This window comes from Orbicella faveolata, unplaced genomic scaffold, assembly GCF_042242905.1.
Source record: "Orbicella faveolata isolate gen_17 unplaced genomic scaffold, um_ofav_v1 contig_46, whole genome shotgun sequence".
Taxonomy (NCBI): domain Eukaryota; kingdom Metazoa; phylum Cnidaria; class Anthozoa; order Scleractinia; family Merulinidae; genus Orbicella; species Orbicella faveolata.
The window spans coordinates 27,714,127-27,735,418 of NW_028301576.1; the positions used below are offsets into that span (position 1 = coordinate 27,714,127).

The 21,292-nt window shown below is 39.7% G+C and overlaps 1 long non-coding RNA gene and 2 pseudogenes across 1 annotated transcript in view; 2 read left to right on the forward strand and 1 right to left on the reverse strand.

The window, feature by feature from the left end:
* The window catches only part of LOC149099370 (uncharacterized), a 42,962-nt gene extending 27,433 nt beyond the window's left edge, over window positions 1-15,529 (forward strand). The window contains exon 2 of the long non-coding RNA XR_016203643.1: window positions 13,923-15,529. This is a non-coding gene — a long non-coding RNA (uncharacterized LOC149099370). The remainder of the gene's footprint in view (window positions 1-13,922) is intronic.
* LOC149099374 (uncharacterized) lies at window positions 3,782-6,212 on the forward strand (annotated as a pseudogene).
* A 3,666-nt stretch (window positions 15,530-19,195) lies between the features above and the next one.
* On the reverse strand, window positions 19,196-20,785 carry LOC149099375 (uncharacterized; annotated as a pseudogene).
* Window positions 20,786-21,292: the final 507 nt, after the last annotated feature.

A 21,292-nucleotide genomic window follows, 5' to 3' on the forward strand; every position in this document is an offset into this window, starting at 1 on the left:
AATTACTGTTATAAAATTATATGATTGAGAGAATAAATCATTGTGATTGGCTTAGTGCAGGTCTATGTAGTGTCAATTTTTAATTTGTTCTGCAGTGCAAAGTAACAGTCACCTGTTCTCGATTTATTCAGTCATATAACAAATGAGTAATTGTTTGAAAGCTCATGCAATTAAGGATTTACACTTCAAGTGAAGTTTCAAAATTCCTTCAAATTGCACGCACCCTTCAAATTGCACCCGCATTTATAAGATTATCTGCACTAAATATTAGGCCAATTAATAAAATAGGTTGAATTAAAAAGACCTGATATTGATGACTTGAACAATAACTGTAGGTGTCCACTTAGTCACTCTAAGCTTACTGCTCACCATCAGCATGATCATCCTCCGAGTTGGATGATATTGCCACTTGTCTGTTTGTCTTTTGATCTCGCCTGGGCAAAAGAGACAAAACCAATCATTTTTATAGAATAAGCTAGATAAGCCTGTGTAAATGATTACATAAATTGGAAAAAAATTCGTCGCTTGACACACGATCACGGCTTGACTGATTTGAATCCGAAGAATCTGACCTGTCATCTGTTGAAATTCAATTTGATTAACCTACATTACAATTGGGTCAAATAAAAACCCCGCAAAAAACATCTACAACAGAAACAAAACAAGGAAAACAGAACAAAAAAAAGGCATAGTGTATTGATCATACCAAATGTCACACCCATGGCACTTGCCATGGCAGTAATATATTGTCTTGTAGATGCTAAAACATTGAAGCAATTTAATTTGTAGAGGGGAAATATGATACCTATTTAAAGTTCAAGTGTCATATGTTCAAATATTAATAAAATGCATTTTTAAAGATTTTTTTGGGCCATATTATCATCAGATGGACATAACAAACCAACAAAACTTAACAAATTGAATTGAAAATTAGAAAGGGTCCCTTCCCCACCCATAAAGAATGACCAGTCCTAAAACACTGAATCCTTTTCAAAGTCTGAAGTCTTTGAAACCTAAACATTTCTTATGCAAGTATACATGTAGTCATCTGTCAGGAAAGAAAAGTAAATAGAATATTAATCTAAATATAGAATGACAGTTCCAGATCTTGTCTCTTAGCTCCCTTTCTTTGTGGTGCAGTCAAATGGATAAGTGTGGAGTGGAGGGAAGCATGGCTTGGGTTACAGGGGCTGATGAAGATGATTGTGTGTCTGGGATTGTTTTGGCAGATAACAGTGTGGCTGGGGGTGTAGATGGGGATGCAAGGGTGCATGGTTGTATGGATGGTGATGCTGTGAACATGGATATAGATGGTTGTGTGGCTGGGGGTGCTGTGGACAAGGATGCAGATATGGATGGTTGTGTGGCTGGTAGTGTAGATGAGGATCCAGATATGGATGGTTGTATGGATGATTGTGTGGTTGGGGGTCCAGATGGGGATCCAGATGTAGATGGCTGTGTGGCAGGAGGCGAGGTTATAGCTGAGGTTGTTGCTGTTGCAACAAAAGAAAAAATATCCAAATTAAAAAATATATCTCATACATAACATTGGCACTGGGCCTTTCCAGTATGGATCTGGCACATTTTTGAATTTAGTTGGTTTTTGAAAACCAGAAATACATGGCTTATTACTGTTTTCAGGAATGGAAACAATCCATTTGGCAAAATCTAGAAAGAAAGAACCAATCAGTGCTCTTAGATTTACCTCAGGACTAACTCTACATATAATAATGTTTATCTAACATAGTTTTTATTCAACAGCTACACATAGTTGCCCTAGACACAGTGAAGCTTATCAGATCACCATTCAGACAGTTGAAATACATTTTTAGCCAACCATTTTGGAGATAAGGTATAGTGCTTCAGTGTTCTAAAATGTGAGATGTGAGATGGGATGCAGTCTTCAACCAATCAGAACAAGTGCATCTCTACAAAACCCAAAGTAACTATACTACAACTGAAATCAGTCTTAATATTAATCTTATAAGAATAAAAGCTTCTACAAACCTGGATTTGGTAGCAACAGGAAAATCTTATCTTTTCTGTAACCACAGAAGAGGTTCATTATCTGCTCTTCATTTTGCACGCCAGTTGCCACCTACTTCATGACATGCCCTCGCTCATAGGATGCAGATAATTCTATACTGATTGAATAAATATATTGAGTACACAGTCAGTGCACTAGCTATACCTGGTGATTTCCCTGTACTGTAATATAAAATGGTGCTTGAAAGTTCAAGACTTTAAAAGAAATTAATAACGGTAGTTTGCATGTTTTTGTGAAGTGAATAATTTAATGTTTTCATAACAGTGTACTGTAGTTTTATATTAAATGATTGCCATTATCTTATGGGGCTACAACCAAAATTTGTAAAAGCATGAAAATATACTGTAAACGTTTAAAGGAGGGAACTTTTTTTACAAGTGTGAGTTGCAAGCTGAAGGGTTTTGATGAATTAATAGCTGTATTACCTCATCACAAATTCATTATTACAGGGTGGCGCAGCGGTAAGGATTCAGCTAGGGAATACTGTATATCAAATATAGCATGACCGCCTTTATTCAAGAAAGTCTACTTCTCAGACTACTCATGCTCCCAAAGCTCTGTCACACGACATCACGTCCTGCTAAGCCGCTCCCCACCTCCCATCAAAACAAAGAGATTACAAAGAACATTGCCTTTATTTAAAGAAAGCATTCTCCTGAATATATTAAGTGCTGTTTGCTGGGACTGTTACAACATGCTTGAAGCCTTTTCTTGCATGTTTCATTAATGTTTGTGCTGCTGGCGGGCACGTACGATCTACTTTGATAAGTAAAAATTTCACTGAACTGAAGCTATTGCATTTTTAAAAAACACAATTCCTTTAAATGCTGTTTAATCACGATTAGTCTTAATTTTCAGCATTCCACAAAATAACCCTTCAGCTTTCTTTTTTTCTGTGTTAAGCCACAAAACACCATATGGTTGCACCCCAGTAATTCGAACTTGGTTCTTTTGAATTCCCTGTTAATTCAAAATCAAGACAATTTCCCTTAGACTTGCCCTTGAGTCATTTACTATCGACTGTTTCAAACTATTATTTCCCCTGAGAGTTTGAAATAGCGGGGCCCCAACTGTATGTTAAAAAGATGGTATGGAGTGAAGTGAAGTGTGACTATTTGCAGGAGCGATGTTATTGTGTAGTACTGTGTTAATAATCACTGTGAAGTAGTTTCAAACAGATATAGCACATCCAGAGCTAGTTAATCTAGCAAACATCAAACTCACCCACTAAGGTCTTTCCCAGCCAGTGATGGAAAAGCTCGGATAATGATGTCGCGGATCTCAGAGGCGGTGTTGTTCTTTGTGTATGCGATCTCCGCAACATGCGTGGCATTTGAAAGCCTACTCATTTCTGCTTTAGTCAGAACCGCATTAAGTCTTTTTCCAAAAAAAAACAGTCCTTTGGAATGTGCAATTGCTATGACTCATTTTTGCACACGCACAGCTTCAATCTTTTAAGTAACTTTGCTAACATGAAAGCACACTAAAAGGCACGCTGCTCCAATTCGTATGCATGTAGGTAATGTTGCAAGCATATCGACAAGAAAACTGATGCCACTTTTAATGACTTACGTGCTAAAATGAATGCTGAACAGTAATTGGTTATTTGGGCTGACACTTTGCTCCTTGATTCAGGAAACATTATCTGCCTGTGGTTGAAAATTTATTCAACAGTTGGTTTTTAGATAGCTGTTAAAATTGCAATGTTTCATTTTAAATTTTCCAATTCTCCAATGCTGGACTGAACTACTGTGTCTGGTAAGTAGATTCCTTATGTATAGGAATTTCTTGCCAAAGAGTCACTTCTCTAGCCCAAACTTTCCCCTCATCTCCCTCCAGAGTATAGATCGCTCCCAGTCAAGAATGAGCTGGAAGTAGTCAGTGTTGCACTTTAAAGCATGGAGCAAAGTCATTTTTCTTGGGAGCTAAGGCCATGCTATTGCTGTGCCACTGCTGTGCCAAACTCAATACATGTCAAAAGAACCCAGCAGTGGCATGACAAGGAATGGTTTCAAATGTCGAGTTGTTGCACTCAACTTAATTCAGCATGGCAAACTGAGTGGTTTCAAATGTGATCCGGTCAAAAAGCTCGGCGTGGAAGGATAGAAAAGAAAGAGAACGCAGATGAATTTTTGAATTCGCCAGTAGCCAATTCGTGAAAAAGCCTGTAGAGCATTGAAGATTCATATCTCATTCCTGAGACTTTGGTGTACTACTGATGTTTCGTAAGGCTCATACGCACTAAGCTGACAAAATTTGTTTCGCTCTACTAAATCTTGACAAAATTTGCCTCCAACAAACTTCCAATTTGCTAATCGTGGTACACTGAAAAAATGTTTTTTCCATCAATCAGAGATATCGTAGAGATCCATGAAAATTTCCTGATTGACGTTTTCCTTCAGGACGTGACATGTAATTGAAAAATCTGTCTGACTTTCCACACCCAACAAAATATTTCCTCTGAGGCAGTAGGTCTGTGCCTTTTAAGTTTGGAAAAGGCTTATCAAAATTTGGTAGGAAAAATCATGGTGCCTACTTTATATCCCACTACTGTTGACAGATAAGCAAAATACAGGCCCATATATGATAAACCATACAGTGTAAACTAATAGTTGGTATCATGGTAAATGTAACTCAACACTAGAAATATGAGAAACATTACACTTCAATTATGAAAGCAAAAAAAGTCCCTCATCTCCACCACTCATCCCCTCCCCCCGCCCTCAGGGAATAAGGCAGTGAATACGAACCAGGGTACTTATGCGTAGTTTTATTCTCTGAGCTAATGGAAACCATCTCAAGTTGATCGCATGCTTGTGAGAAGTACAACCAGTCGGACGATATGCGGTAAGCACGATCTAACATGGTGGTAATTAGACTGCGCTTGTACCGAATGTCGACATGGCTCAGGTAGTGGAGTAAAAGGCCCGTGTTGGTTGGTTTTACGTGGACCTTGGTCTTGATTCTGGGGGCTAAGTTTAATAGTTGAGCACTGATGAAAGGAAGCGAGGCATTCCGTTCCACCTCCATAGTAAACTTTGCTGATGGGTGGCAATGGATTAAGGTGTCAAGAAAAATTTCGGCTGATGCTATGTCAGGCATGATGGTAAAGGTATCATAAACATATCGTAGATAATAGGAGGGCAGTTTGCAATCTTGATTGAGTTTGTCTTCAATGGAGCACATGATGTAATTTGTGATGATCTTAAATTAGCATAAATTACTATTTTGCCGGCACGGACCAGAGGGCTGGGTACGGGTTTGAGGTGCGCAGTGTATAGTGGGATTTGAGTTTGTAATCGGTGACAGTTGGCGAGGTGAGACATTCTATGGCCAGCCTTTGCCGTGTTTAGGTTAAGTTTGGTTTTTACAATGGATGAAGCTAAAGTTAAAGAGATCATTGCCCAGAACAATCGCGATCTGCTTGGCCAGATTAAGGATTTAGTTTCCACTTCAATTTCTGATCTAAAGAGATCTAATGATTCGAATGCCGCGGAGCAGATGTCTGAGATCAAGAGGCTAAAGCGGGATGCTCCACCTTCGTTCAGGAAGAAGACTAACGAGGAGCAATTTAAAGCCAATAAATCAGTCATGGAAGCTGTCGAAGACGCCAGTGTCGCTCTTGAGCGTAAGGACCTTCTGAGGACCAAGGAAGCGTTGGATCGGGGTTTGTCTTTGCTTAAAGATCGGCAAAAATTAATTTTGTGGGCTGATAAGTCGCCGTACGGTTGGAAAACCGTTTTGGAATATAAACATCACGACTTGGTGGATGACGAAGAAGACGAGAAGAAAATCTATAGAGCTGAGGTGAGAGCGCTAGAGCCTCGAAACGCTTCGCTCCACGTGGTCTGGGATTACAGCGCCGATCTGGAATACCTGTCTCAAGAAATTTGCAGCTCACCGTCGGCCAAATTCCTAATTCCTTTACTCGGGTCAATCAACAGCTTTCCGTTGGCAGATCTGCCGGACTCTGCTTTTCCTGTGGAAAACCTGGACATTGGCAAGCTTCCTGCCCGAATGTTCTTTCCTCTTCCAATCCTGCCAACCAACAGGCAAAGTGACTAGACAGCAATACCCAGGATCAAGGTGTAGTTGGTTCTAGTTTTCTTTTGTGTTGTTTTCCGTTTGTCTTATTTTTCGCTGGATCTTTCATACGAGTCGTGCTTAGTGCGTTCAGAGTTAATTTGCATTTATTAAACTATGTTTTTTCCTGTCGTGTATTATTTATTTTCTAGACCATGAGTCTGAGGCTTTGCCATTGCCGTATTGTGAGCTATCTCTTCTAGAGGATCCATCGCTGAACTGTGAAATTGCATGTGATGATGCACCTGTTTCGGTTAAAGGAAGATTGCGTAAATCGCTTCAGTTTTGGAAAGATATTGACGCACCTTGTTTCATAATTGACACTATTGAGTTTGGATATAAGTTGCCACTTCTTCAAATACCAGCACCTTTTGTTGCCCGGAACAATAATTCAGCGATTCAGGAATCTGATTTTGTTGAGAATGCTATTAACGAGCTTATTAGTTTGGATTGTATCACCGAAGTTTTTACACCTCCTACTATAATTAATCCATTATCTGTGTCTATTCAGAAGTCAGGGAAAAAGCGCTTGATCTTGGATCTTCGTCATGTCAATCTATATCTTTTCAAGTTTAAGTTTCGATGCGAGGACCTGTCCGTTGCCAGAGAAGTTTTAAATCCCGGAGATTTCATGTTCTCCTTTGACTTAAAATCGGGTTACCATCACGTGGATATCTTTCCAGATCATAGGCAATATCTGTCGTTTTCTTGGACCTTTTCGTCCGGTCATACTAGATATTTTCAGTTTTCAGTTTTGCCATTTGGCCTTAGTTCTGCTCCTTATTTATTTACAAAGCTTCTCAAGCCGTTAGTCAAGAAATGGAGATCCGAGGGAAAGTCTATAGTTTTTTTTTTTATTATTATTAATTATCTATTTTTTACAGCGCGCATACTTACATTATTAATTACAAAAAACTACGTATAAAACTACAACAATACAGCTACTTACGCTAATTACAACTTGCTCTAATTACAATGCTTGACGAAACAACAGTATTATTTAAACCGCTTACGTTACACTACTTTTTAATCGCGGACAATTACTACAAACTTTTACTACGGTTACTAGAACTAGTGAAAACTGCAAAAAAAAAAATGACAAAAAAGCGACAATTTACAGTATATTTAGCTATATTTACAGTTTAACTTGCACCTTTGCTCTGCTAGTTTCTATTTCTATTTTGTTTTTAAGGATAGCCAAGAAAGCGTCTAAGAAATAATCTTCCTCATTTTTTGAAGCGGTGTAAATATAATATTTTGCAATTATTGTACAGAGGTTTAAACCGAGACACAGAGGCACGGTGTCTGTGATGCCATAAAGTATTTGTGCTTCAGAGAGCGTGATTACAGTATTGTTTTTTCTGTACCACCAATCAGTAAACTCTGTCCAAAACAGCTGGACGTTGGGGCAAGTTACGAAGAGATGTGTAATTGTTTGCTTTTCAGCACATAAATGACAGTGGTCGTGCTCTTTAATACCGAATTTATGTAATGCAGCATTGGTGGGTAAAATATGGTGTACAATCTTGAACTGAAACATCGAGAGTTGAATATCTTTAGTGGCCTTGAAAGGCATCATGTACGTTTGATAAATTTGCTGGTCGTTCAAATTAGCTCTTTTCAGTCTTTTTTCGGCGGTGGCAGAAACGAACTTCTTTTCAACAAGGTAGTTAGTAGCAAGTTTGCAAGAGAGCTTCTCAAGGGGAATTCTATCCATGTTTGTAGGTTCCTTCGAATGCGGCTGTAATTTGCCTTTCAAAGTTTTAATCCAGTTAGATGGAATTGCTTGGCATAAACCGTAATAGGTTAGAAAGTTAGTTTTAAGGGCAAAGTGAGAGCAGAAATCTCGGTAAGATGTAAATGTGTCACCGTTGAAGATATCTCTAATTTTTTCTACACCCGCTTCATGCCATTCTTTGTAGTACACTGAGTAGTTACCAATCCTGATGAATCTATTGTTCCAAAGAATTTCATCAAGTATTTCCTCTTCTGAGGACGGAGTAAACAAATTGATTGACTGCCAAACCAACAAGGCTTTCTCGTAAAATTTGAGAGGAATTCTTACATTGAGATTTTTGAGATCAAAATTGCACTTAAGGAGAAATTTGCCACCACATTTTTCTAACATGGTAACAGGGATATGCGTCCAGCTCGTGGAAGGGTAACCGTTATCAAGTCTTCAGATCCAGGTCGCTTTGAGAGCGTTGTTTATTGCATCAAAATCAGGCATTCCAAGACCTCCTTTTGCTCTCGGTCCAATCATTGTGGTTTGCTTTATCTTTGGGGTTTTCTTGCGCCATACGAATTGGGATATAACTTTATTAACATTTTGAATGAAATTAGATGTAACAGGGAGGACAGCGGTGTTATAAATAAGTTTGGAAAGGGCTAGTGCTTTTAGGATGACAATACGGCCATGTAGAGTTAAGTTCCTAGGGTACCACAGGTTAAGTAGGGAAGTCATTGAAGACAATTTCTGTTCAAAGTTCTTTTGAAAGGCAGCCTCTTCATCATAGGAGAAGTGTATACCGAGCGCAAGTATGGGATCTTTTGGCCATGTTATGTCTAGAGGTTCCTCCAAGTTGTTTTTGTTTGCGCCCAGCCACATGCCCTCTGTTTTACTTTTGTTTACTTCGAGACCTGAGCAGTTTTGAAAGGTATTGAGCAGTTGGAATAAATTTTGGGCAGATATACTATCGGAAACAAAAACAGTGGTATCGTCTGCGTATTGTGAAATTTTGAATTCTTTTCCGTAAATATTGATTCCTTGGATACCTGCATTAGACCTTATTGCGTTAGCAAGAATTTCGGCGCAGAGCACAAACAGGGAGCCAGAAAGTGGGCACCCTTGGCGAACACCTCTTTGTAGATTAAAGAAAGCGGAGGTGTAACCATTATTTGTTACACAGCTTGAACAGTCAGCGTAAAAGGTTCGAATCCACTGTTGTAACTGAGGGCCGAAATTTAAAGCCTCCAAGGTCTTAAAAAGGAAGTTCCAGTCAACGGTGTCAAAGGCTTTTTTAAAGTCAATAAAAATCGCCATGCCGGGAATGTTTTCCAGCTCAGTTATCTTCATGATGTCATTGATGAGTCTAATATTCTGTCCTATGTAGCGGCCCTTGACATAGCCAGTTTGGTCTTCATTTATTAATTTGGGAAGGACTTTAGCGATTCTGTGAGCTATTGATTTTGTTGCTATTTTATAATCAACATTAAGTAACGTTAATGGTTTCCAATTTTCTAAATACAGCTGGTTCTTTCGTTTTTTTGGTATGACCTTTATTATACCTTGTCTTTGAGTGATATTTAGTTTTCCTAATTTATGGGCGTAATTAAAACTTTCTACCATTTCTTCGCCGAGTAGATGCCAGAAGTGCAAATAAAACTCAACCGAGAGGCCATCACTGCCTGGGCATTTGTTTTTGGCACTGTTTGAGGACATTGAAACACTCGCTTTTAGATAAAAGCTGTTCAAGCTCATGCAGGTCGTGCTCTTCTAACTTAACCAGGTTAGGGTCTTGTAGGAAGGCATTATGTGTGTCACTATTGCAGGGGGCCTTTGCATACAAATTTTCATAAAATGCTCTTTGCATTTCTAAAATCTCATTTTCACAGGTAGTTTCCCTTCGTCCGTTTTAAGTCTAGTTATATGTGTTTTTGTGAACCTCCTTTTTTCAAGATTTAAAAAGTATTTGGTGTTTTTCTCCCCTTGTTCATGCCAACGTATTCTGCTTCTAATCATTGCTCCTTCAGTTTTATATTCAGCAATCTGGTTGAGTTGGGCTCTTAATTGGTAAAGCTTTGCAATGTTTTCTTTTGATCTATTTGATTGCAGTAAGGTCATGTCGTCAATTTCTTTTTGAAGGTCGCATTCCTTATTTCTTTTTATTCTATTTTTCCTTTTTGAATATTGGACGCAAAATCCTCTTATCTCCATTTTGAACATGTCCCAGTACAGGCCTTTGTCAGTGAGATAGCTGTGTTTATTTTTGTATTCGGGTATTTTGCTTTTGAGCTCATTAATGAAGTTTGCGTCTTTTAACAACGAGTTGTTAATTTTCCAAAACCCGGGTCCCCGTTTAGCATATTCTTTGGATTGTAAAGTAAAAGCGATAGCGCTGTGATCGGATATTGTGGGGTTGATGTTTATATCAATGGCAGACGGCAATTCTTTCGAAACAAGCCAGTAATCCAAACGACATTGCACTTTCAAGGAATTATCGCGCCATGTGTATTGTTTTTTGTTGGGATGTTGATCTCTCCAAATGTCTTGAAGTTTGAATCGTCCGACTAAGCCTTCAATCTCATCAATGACTTTTTGTTTCTTTTGAACCGGAGCTCCACCTGTTTTATCTATAGGTGCTAATGAGCAATTCAAGTTGCCTCCCAAGATGATTTGTGAATCTGCATACGGTAAAAGAATGTTGTCAAGGTTACGAAAAAACGCTGTCTGAGCGGTAATGTCATTTGGCGCGTAAATATTGCTTAGCAAGAAGGACGATTCAAACATGTTGGTTTTTAGCAACAGATACCGACCTTTCTTGTCAGCGATGGCGCTTTCGATTTCAAAATCTAAATTTGGCTTGAACAATACCATCACACCTTTTGAATGCGTGGTACCGTGGCTATAATAAATTTTCCCTCCCCATTCAGCTTTCCATATTTCTTCGACACTTTTGGATGAATAGGTTTCTTGTAAAAAAGCGACGTCGAATTTTTGGTTATGAAGCCATCTGAACACCCGCCGCCTCTTTCTAGCTTGGTTTAAACCTCTTACATTCAAAGAACAAAAGGAGAGTCTAAAAGGAACAGTCATGGGTTTTTTGCAGCACAGATTCTATGTGATTCATTGAGAAAGATGCTAAATAGCGATTTTGAACTGTCAACAAACACGGCAAACACACTATAAACAATGAAATAAAATGCGAAATTAAAGTTAAACTATATAAATGGGGTGACTCGAACGTGGGGACTAAACATAACATGAAGAGAGCACATGCTGCTCGGTATTTAACTAGACCTCTGTAGGCAAACATTAGCGAGATCTACAAACTAACCTTTAAACTGGGCTTGGCTGAGCAAGGAACCCAGAGAAACAAGAGAAGAGAAAAAAATATATCTTACGTTAGCTCCGTTGGAAGGACTATAGTGATTCGGTTGGAGTGTATACTTGTCCATTGATGTACAGTTTGTCGAAGATGAGTTTTGCGTCTTGACCTCTCTTCTTTGCGTCTTTAAGAATCGGGACAAGTGCTTTTCTCTTGTCGACGATTTCTTTCAGGAAATCGCATGCCACAGCGAAATCAGTTCCTTTAAGATATTTTGCCCGAGATAAGACAAACTCCTTGTCTTTGTAAAAGGAAAATTTTGCAATAAGTGGTCTAGGTTTTTCATCTGAGGAATTAGCTGGTTTTCCGACGCGGTGAACGCGCTCCAAATAAATCCCGCTTGCATCTTTGCTTATTTTGAGGTTTTCCTCCATGAACTTTCTCAAGATTTTTTCAGATTTTTCTGCCGATTCATTCTTTTGCTCAGGTAGATTGAAGAAATTAAGATTATTTCGCCGACTGTGACTTTCAAGCTTGATGGCTCGTTGCTTTTCTTCGTTAGCTTGTTTTGTTAAACACTTTTGTTTAGCTCGTTGATGGCAAGTTCTTGAGTAGCCAGCTTCTTTTGTAGCCCTTCAATTGAAGTATGGGCAAAACTCAGGCTATCTTCTAGCTCCTTGTTCTTTTTCTCCAGGTTTTCTTGTTTTTGTTTGAGTACTTCCATTTCTCCGATGCAGGTTAAGGCCTTGTCAAGTTTGCTGTTAATCTCGGCGAGTGATTCCGCCATGTTTGTACAGCCGTGGCAATATTCTATCTCGCAGTCCTCATTATCAGTTTGCGAGCCTTTACTTCGTTTTCTTCTTTTGCGAGTGGAGCTTTCCTTGGTTGCTTGTTGTTCATCTGCCATTTTCTCAGCTCTCGGGCTCCCTAGGAGGATTACATTTGCTTTGAAGGCAGAGCGCTTCAGAAGACGTCCGACCTCGCCGAAAGCTAGACCGGTTCTATAGCTATAGTTGCCTTCCTAGACGATGGTTTAGGGGCGGCCGCTGTCTGTATCAAAGCGAAGATCTCTAGTTTGGCTGTTCATTCTGACCTACTAAAGTCTGGTTTCCTACCTAATGAAGAGAAATCCGTTTGGGATCCTACTCAAGTGATTACCTGGCTTGGGACTGTTATTAACACTTCCCAGTGCGTTATCAAAGCCACGGACAAGAGAATTGATTCTCTTATTAACGATTCATCATCTCTCTTATGTTCGGAGCGCTCCTTGCACCAGGTTCGCAAGCTTGCAAATGTGTGTGGACAAATTATCTCGCTCGGGAACTGCGTCGGGAACGTCACTAGACTTATGACCAGGAACACCTTTCTGGTTATTAACTCCACTGCTGATTGGAATTCACTTGTTTCTTTGACACCTGAATGTTTACACGAATTGAATTTTTGGAAAAACAATCTCGCTGATATCAACGGCCTTCCTTTGTGGCCTATTAAGCGCAAGCCTTCCAAAATCGTTTACTCTGATGCGTCCAATTCAGCCTGCGGGAGTTACATACAATTCGAGGACAAAATGTTTCACCAAAATTGTTCTGATTATGAGAGTGCACAAAGTTCGACTTTTCGCGAACTTCTTGCTGTTTCATTGTCCTTGAAGGTGTTCAAGGATTCTCTTGGTGCGCAGACTGTTGTCTGGTATACAGACAACCAGAATGTTGTTCGCATCGTTAACATCGGATCCAAAGTTCCAGCTTTGAAACAGTTGGCTCTTGATGTTCACCGACAATGTCTCATCGGCGGTATTAGCATTGACATGCAATGGATTCCCAGGGACCTCAACACTTGTGCCGACGATATTAGCAAGTTAGTTGATTACGATGATTATGCAATCAACGATTCTGTTTCTTATGCTCTCGACGAGCTCTGGGGTCCACACACTTGTGATAGATTCGCCTGCCATTACAATGCAAAGCTTCAGGTTTTCAATTCTAGGTATTATCAGTCCGGCTCGTCTGGCGTCAACGCTTTCGTCCAAGATTGGTCCAACGACAACTGGCTTTGTCCTCCTGTCTGTTTGACATGCAAAGTCGTCAGTCATTTGAAGCTCTGCAATGCGTCTGGCACTCTCATCGTTCCCCTTTGGAGATCAGCGCATTTTTGGCCCATCCTTTGTTTCGACGGTGTGCACTGGAGCAGTTTCGTTCATGATTGGGTGGTCCTCCCTGATCTTCCCCGTCTGTTCATCAGAGGCAAAGCCAAGAATTCCATTTTCGGATCCGGTCCGCTAAATTTCTCAATGGTAGCTTTGCGCATTAATTTTAGTATTGCACCCAGGCAAGGTCCTGCGTTAGTTTGCAATGCATTTCGCGTTCCACAGTGTTAGCGCATTGTTTTCTGGCTTTGAGGCGCCTTGCTTGAAGCATGCGGCCCTTTGAGACGTACCCTTGAGGGGTCTGTGATATTTGTATACAGTACCCTTGAGGGGCCTTTGATTTGAGACTGTTAACGTTAAAGATTTCTATACAGTGCCCTTGAGGGGTGAATAGATTGTGTTTATTGCAGTTTTGTTTCTGCGTTGTATAAGCGTACTTAAATATAACATTGTTTTTTCTCTGAGGCTCCTTGTCTGTATTTATTTGTTGTTTATTCTCTCATTGTGTTGTTTAGGCCCCATTTGTCTTTATCCCTGGCGAGCTTCCGCTTGTCCTTTGTATTCCTTTATTATCACTTGGTTTTTGTTTTTTCTCTAGATATTTTTGATACAGAGTTCTGGACTTCCCCTACATGTGATACAAGAGAGGTTGCTTTGTTGACGGAGAATATGAAGTTTACAGCTCTTGCATCCAGGGCTTCCGGGACTTCTCTTTGTTATACAAGGGTTTTCAACAGATGGAGATCATTTGCTACTACCGTTCTGGGTACCAGTCCCTTCCCGGTAGAGCCCTTCCATTGTGCCTTGTTTCTACAGTATCTACTGGAGTCAAGCAGATCAGTTTCTTCTATCAATTCCGCCTTCTATGCTTTCAAGTGGCTGCATGATCTGGTGGCCGTGAGTTCCCCTACTAGTCATCCCACTGTTGTGGCTGTGAAAGAAGGTGCCGTTCGTTCTGCGTCCTCACCGGCTAACCACAGAAAAGAGCCTCTTGAGGCGGAGCATCTCAGGAAATTAGCTGAAAAAACTGACTTGCATGACCTCTTACAGTTGCGTAATTTAGTTATGTTTGTTTTAGCTTTTTCCGGCTTTTTTCGTTTTTCCGAGTTGTCACTTATTTGAAGCAAAGATGTTAAGTTTAATGATGGTTTTCTTTCTATTTTTATCGAAAAAAGTAAAGCCGACCAATTAAGGGAGGGTCAGTCCGTGGTTATTGCTGAGTCAGCTGGTTCTAGTATTTGTCCTGTGGCCCTTCTTAAGCTATATATGTCAAGTTCTAACCTTTCTTTTGATTCTGAGGAGTACCTTTTCAGGCCTATATCATCGTCTAGCAATCGCAAGCGTCTTGTGTCTGTCAATAAGCCTATATGTTATTCGACTTATAGAGAGTCGTTTAAGAAGTCTTTTCGCGATATTGTTCCAGATATTTCTAAATTTAGTACCCACTCTGCCAGATCAGGTGGGGCGACTTTGGCTGCGAACTCCGGTGTCCCTGAGAGGAATCTTCAACGTCATGGCCGTCGGGCTTCAACCTCTGCCAAGAACATTTACGTCAAAGACTCTCTAGCAAGTAGATTAGAAGTGTCAAAATCATTCTCTCTCTAGCTCAAGCCCTTTCTTTTCACCTCTATGTTGGCTTGGCTGGCCAACGCACCCAATTTAATCACTGTCTAGTGTGTCCTGATGTGTAGTGGAGGCAAAATATGTAATTTGTGATGATCTTAAATTAGCATAAATTACTATTTTGCCGCCACGGACCAGAGGGCTGGGTACGGGTTTGAGGTGTGCAGTGTATAGTGGGATTTGAGTTTGTAATCGGTGACAGTTGGCGAGGTGAGACATTCTATGGCCAGCCTTTGCCGTGTTTAGGTTAAGTTTGGTTTTCTTTTAATAATATCATCAGTTGTAATCCACTGTTGTACGTTTATTTAGTTCTCTTATTGCTATTATATCACTGTATAAAGCCTTAGGTTTATTATTCTACAGTACTGATGTTAACCAAGGATACCCTAAAACCCCGAGGGTTGCACCACTGCCTTGGTCGGGGGCACACGTTCCCAATTTTCTCCACTTGCTGGTTTTAGGGTTTTCGTGTCCGGCTTTGGTGCACTTAGCAATTGTCTTTTTATTCATAGCTTGTATTATATGCTGAGATGGAATAAACGGGACGATGGCTTGGCTGGCCAACGCACCCATTTTAATCACTGTCTAGTGTGTCCTGATGTGTAGTGGAGGCAAAATAAAACATTGGTGAGCAGAGGACCAAGAGGGGATCCCATTGCGACCCCATCTGTTTGCTCATAGAGATTTCCATTGTACTGAAATAGTTGATTCTTAGTGGCTACGTTGAGTAGTTCAATTAGCTGGTCTCTTGATAGGTTCAGTTCATGGGTCTTGCTGAACCAGTCATCACTGAAAGCTTTGTCAGCTAAAATCTGGATAGTTTCATCCAGTGGTACATTGGTGAATAAAGAGGTGACATCGTAGGATACTAGGATATCATCTCTGTTGATCTCAAGGCTTTGTACTTCGTTGACAAACTCAAAGGTGTCTGTAACCGTGTATTGATTGCATGAGAGTGGTTTCAATTTTTCATCCAGCCATTTAGCCAACGCATAGTTATATGTATTTGTAGCGGAGAGAATTGGACGCATAGCAAGTTGTGCCTTATGCTTCTTTGGTAGGCCATATAAGTGTGCAAGTCTAGAACCTTTGGTACGGATGGAGTCGGCAATCGGCTTGGGTAGTACTTTAGATATGACAGCACAAATTTGCTTTTCCCGTTGTAAAAGCGGATGATGATGATATTATCATCCGCTTTTACAATTTCAAAAGGTATTCACTTGAAAAATGTGTGATCCTTTGTTATTATGTTAATTTGTAGAGACTATAGAAATCAAATCCTCGATATCGCATTATTTGTTCACTTTGAAAGACCCAGGGGAGACGCCATACCTGAAGCTGCGAGAGTTTCGCCGGAGGGTGTTGGACTGAAGGCGCTATTTGTATGAACAGCGTGCAGAGTGCTGTGTGCAGACTGGGATACAGTGTCCTTGATGGCAAAATGCTGTGCTGGACTAAGGGCATCTCTTTGATCGGTAGACTGATTGGTATGGAAGAGATCTTCCTCTGCATCTGACTGTAGCATGTCTTCAATAGAAGACAGCGAGGCACAGTTGGAGAGGGCGTTGTACTCTGAAATGCTGAGACGCCGGCCTTGTGTGGCATTGATTCCACCAGCTGCAGTGGACAGCTGTTGCGTAGATGTTTTGTTTGCCGTAGGACAAGTGCATTAAGGCAGACCAGGTCTTCGTTTGGATTGACTGGCCTTCCCGTTGATGCTTGCTTGAGCTAGGCAAGGAGTTGCACTTTGGAGCCCGTTATGGGCAAATTCAGCGATTGAAGATGGAGTTTTAGGACCTCACTGGATAGCTTCGATAGGTCTTCACTTCTGGTAGCGACCCAAGCATTGTTTGATGAGCAGCGAGGGTGAACCATGGAAGGTTTAAAAATTAAATGATAAATTTACAATAGGTAATGGCTACGTTGCTTAGACAAACTCAAAATGGACTCTGAACAGTTTTCTGAGCTTTTATGTGGAGAGGTTCATCTGCTGGTAAGCCAGTAGAAAAGGCTGTGCTACTGAACAGCTTACCCCAGCACGTGTAACATCTTAAATGTGAATAGTGCTTTAATGCTTTGCACCAATGCTATGGTTCGTTATTACATTCTGAACGTAACAAGGCTACAATGTTTTAGGTTTAGCTACAATAAAGCTTACAGTTTGCTGACCTTTGGAATACAACTGCTCAATAGCTCTATAGAAAGTGATGCTGCCATGAACGGCTCATTGAGAATCCATTAACTATATTTTACTGGTGTGACAGTAAAATCTCATTTATACAGCAAGAAAACAAACATTTCATCAAATTGACACAATTCGAATCGTGAGATAAGATCGCAAGATACTGCAAGAAGTGAAAGATCATATTAATACAAATTGCTCTCAAACATTATTAAAAAGTCAACAAACTACAACAGAGAATATTGTTTTCCCGTGCTCGTGAAAAAAGTCTATAATGGCAGTTATTCAAATAGAAAGCATTTAACATTTCTTCAAATTATTCACACAATTCGAATCGCAAGATAAGATTGTGAGATACTGTGTGAAGCTCTCACGTATTATTAAAAACTGCAAATTAACTACAACTGAGAACATTGTTTTCCCGTGCCCGTAAAAAAAGTCTATAATGGCAGTCATTCAAAGAGAAAACATTAAAAATTTCATCAAATTATTGACACAATTCGAATCCCGAGATAAGATCGCAAGATACTGCGAGAAGTGAAAGATCATACTCATACAAATTTCTCTCACTTATTATTAAAAACTCTACAAACTACAACTGAGAACATTGTTTTCCCATGCCCGTTAAAAAAGTCTATGAATGCCAGTCAAATCCTACAATGTCAGTCAAAACAATTGCTTAAAGAACAGCAAACATTTCTTTTAGCCATGGACATTTTGCTGCATCATCCGATGTCGCTTTTCTCACTGAATGTAGTGAATTGGCAGTAGCTGTTGGCAATAAATCCAGAATAGCTAACGCCATTCTCCCCAAGGAAAAAAACATTGGACGCCACACTCTGTTGTCGTGTTCCCTGCACGATTTCAGTGGTGATGTGCGCATAAAGTTTGCAATATCTCTCTTGTGTGGAGGAAGACAAAGACATTAGTGGCTTCGGCTTAAAGATGAATCGCACCTTCCTGAAATTAATAATCAAGGGATTCCACTTTTCTTGTGAAAGACCTCCCATTTCATTTGTGCAGGTGACCACGATTTTTTCAGCTTAAACTCCTTGACAGCCACCAAGATCTCTCAGTAGTGTGCTAAATAGCACATACCAAAGGTTCCTTGTTCCAATGATTTTTCAGATCTGATGATTTCTGAAGGATCAATTTCCATAATAGATTCTTCGTGGTGTGTACACAGGTATGTAACTGCATGCTTTTTTGATGCTTGGTCTGGTCTTTGGGTTGGTTCGGGGCTTTTTTCTTGAACCATGCTCAGTCTTGCTTCTTGCTGCTTGGCAGCGTCAAGGCTTTTACCGGACTAGCTAGCTGAAGTGAGTTTTCAACACCCTTCTTGTTCTTCTTCCTTTGTCTATTCCTATCCCTTGCCCTATCGCTAGCGCTGTAATTGGCAGATCGCCAACATGACATTTTTTCCAGGAAGGGGTGGTAGGACAATTAAAAATATGACTAAGAGCTTTTCATTAATGATTTTCTTTGACTAACTAACAAGATTTTTTTTGATTTGTCGTGTTGTGCACAAATTTTTTGCTTGCACAAAATCGTTTGAGTGATGTTTAGACCCTTTTGGCATTTGCCCATTCCACTCCTCTCCTCGTTGAACAATAACACAATTGACCATTGACATGACCCATTGAAATTAGTGCATATTCTACTGGGGTTATATTCTGTCCTCAGATAACAACAGCTCAAATTGAACTGACTACCCAAAAAAGACAGAACTGAGTGTGAAATTAGTGCATATTCTATTGGGGTTGTATTCTGTCCTCAGATAACAACAGTTCAAATTGAACTGATCACCGAAGAAAGACAGAACCGAGTTTGAAATTAGTACATATTCTATCAGGTATATATTCTGTCCTCAGATAACAACAGCACAAATTGAACTGACTACCCAAGAATGACAGAACTGAGTTTGAAATTAGTGCATATTCTATTGGGTAATTATATTCTGCCCTCAGTTTTCTTTCAGTTATGCAGGTTATAACAAGTAGTACTTGTTACCCCGGCATTACAAAAAGGCAAACAGTTAATTACAAAAAAATATGATATGAAATAAATTAAACACTCCAATTTAAAATCTGTAACATAAGATCTTTTCGGTATAAGTCCATGTCACAATAGTGCCACTGAAAATTTCTGATGTACAAGGAGCCCTTTTCAAGGAAAGCTTTGGCAGCCATAATTACACCAATGCCACAACCTCCGGTGCCAATCATTCTGGAGTCAACAGGTGCTTGTGATGGCATTCCAAAACGGCTTAAGTAATTACAACGCTGCCAGAACTGTGTTTGGAGGTTTGGGTGAGATGGATGCATTTCAGCAAGCATATGTAGCAACTCTTTGATAGCAGGACGTACTGTAGGTGGGACAACAGATGTTGGTCTATCATCAAAATAAATGTTCATATTTGCCAGGTCAAGAACTACTAGACCCCAGTGGTTTGGCATGTGGACTGTTACCAAGATTTGTTTAAGACTCAAAATTTGTTAAAATGGATGTTTCCATTGTCACTTTAGGTTGTTTAAATGTTGCATTGCCAGACTTTGTCCATTCATAGACTTTTGTAGGAAAGTAAATGGTTTCATTATTCCCATTTGCTCTGGCCTCTTCAATGTACTTTCCAATGGAAATGTCTATAATAAAACTGTTGATGTGCCTCTCAGCAAGATCTGAAAAAGAAATTACATTGATGCTTTTCTTTCCAAACCTCAGAATTGAACTGTTTCCTAGATGATGCAAAAGAGCTTCTTGAAGTCCTGAGGAGCATTTTATTTGCCCCAACCAATTTGCTTCAGAAGACACTTTATGCTTGGTATCTGCTATTGTGCACAACTGCTTCAGAATGGTTAGGCCCTCTTCAGGGAATTGTCCTATTCCTGTGATTTTGACACCAGATGGATTTCTTCCATCTTTTTTTTTTTCACTGTCAAAAGGTTTTGGAGCTTTCTTAACAAGACTTTCAGAAGGATGCTCATTTAAATCACATGGATCATGTAAGTCTGAAGGAGAGCCAAAAATGGAGATAGAGCTGTTGTAGAAGAACATGTAGTTGATACTGGTGGTAGCAAACTGAACAGTGGAACAACTTCAGCTCTTGTTATTGCCTTGGCCATGGCATTGTGCAAGATGGCGTTTGAATCCTCTTTCTTCTCAGTAACATCTGGGGAAATAGGCGCAATTACCAGTGAGTCATCTGACAAAGAATCACTAGAGCTCTCACATACTGCATCTTCAGAACTGGCAGAGTTTTCCAGAGCATCCTTTTTAATGTGCACATGTTGAATCTCCATTTTGACACCTAGAGAGCAAAAACTGTTGCTTTCATGTTGTGGGGTGTCTCCTTCCCAATCCACATCATTGGACAGGACTTTCGTGTACTGGAGTTCCCAGTGCTTGTGGCTGTACTCCAAAATACTTAATGCCACTTTCTCATCGACACTTGTTCCATGTTCCTTACAATACCTGTACAGGAGAAAGTCGTCTCCAAACATCTGTTTGAAAAGATCATTGATCATCATAATCCAGCTTTTTGTGTCCTCTGACCATGATCTAATATCAATGCTTTTCCATTCACATCCACAGTAGGTGAACTTTTTCTTCCCTGTGAGTTTAAAATAGGTGATATTCATTGAAAATGTTTGATACATTATGAGCTGACCTGATCACCCAACAAAATACTTGATTTACAATAATTTTAAATATGTAATTACACATAAATCCTTACATATTATTGTCGACTAGTTGCTAATTTAACACATATTTTCTCTTGATCGTCAGGATTTGTTTTGTACCACTAAAATACACTGGAGTCACCCAACATGAGTCACACAACTTGATGTTCATTTGGGACTGAAATTTCAACAGTATATTTCAACAACACATGCCCTTCATGTTTGCAAAAATTTCCAAAAAAAACTTTGTTTGCATCTTTCCGGTAAGCAAACCTTAGTCATGCATCATATGTACGTTGTACTTTAAACATGCATGAAATTGATTTAAAATGATTTGAAGCTAGTTTGATATTTTCCCTTGTTCCAGATTTTATTTCTAGATTGATTTCATCCATCCGAAAAATACAAACTAGTTTGAGATCATGTTGACCAGAAATGCATTTTAAACGGGTGTCTGGAAAACTCAAATAGCGAATAGCAAAT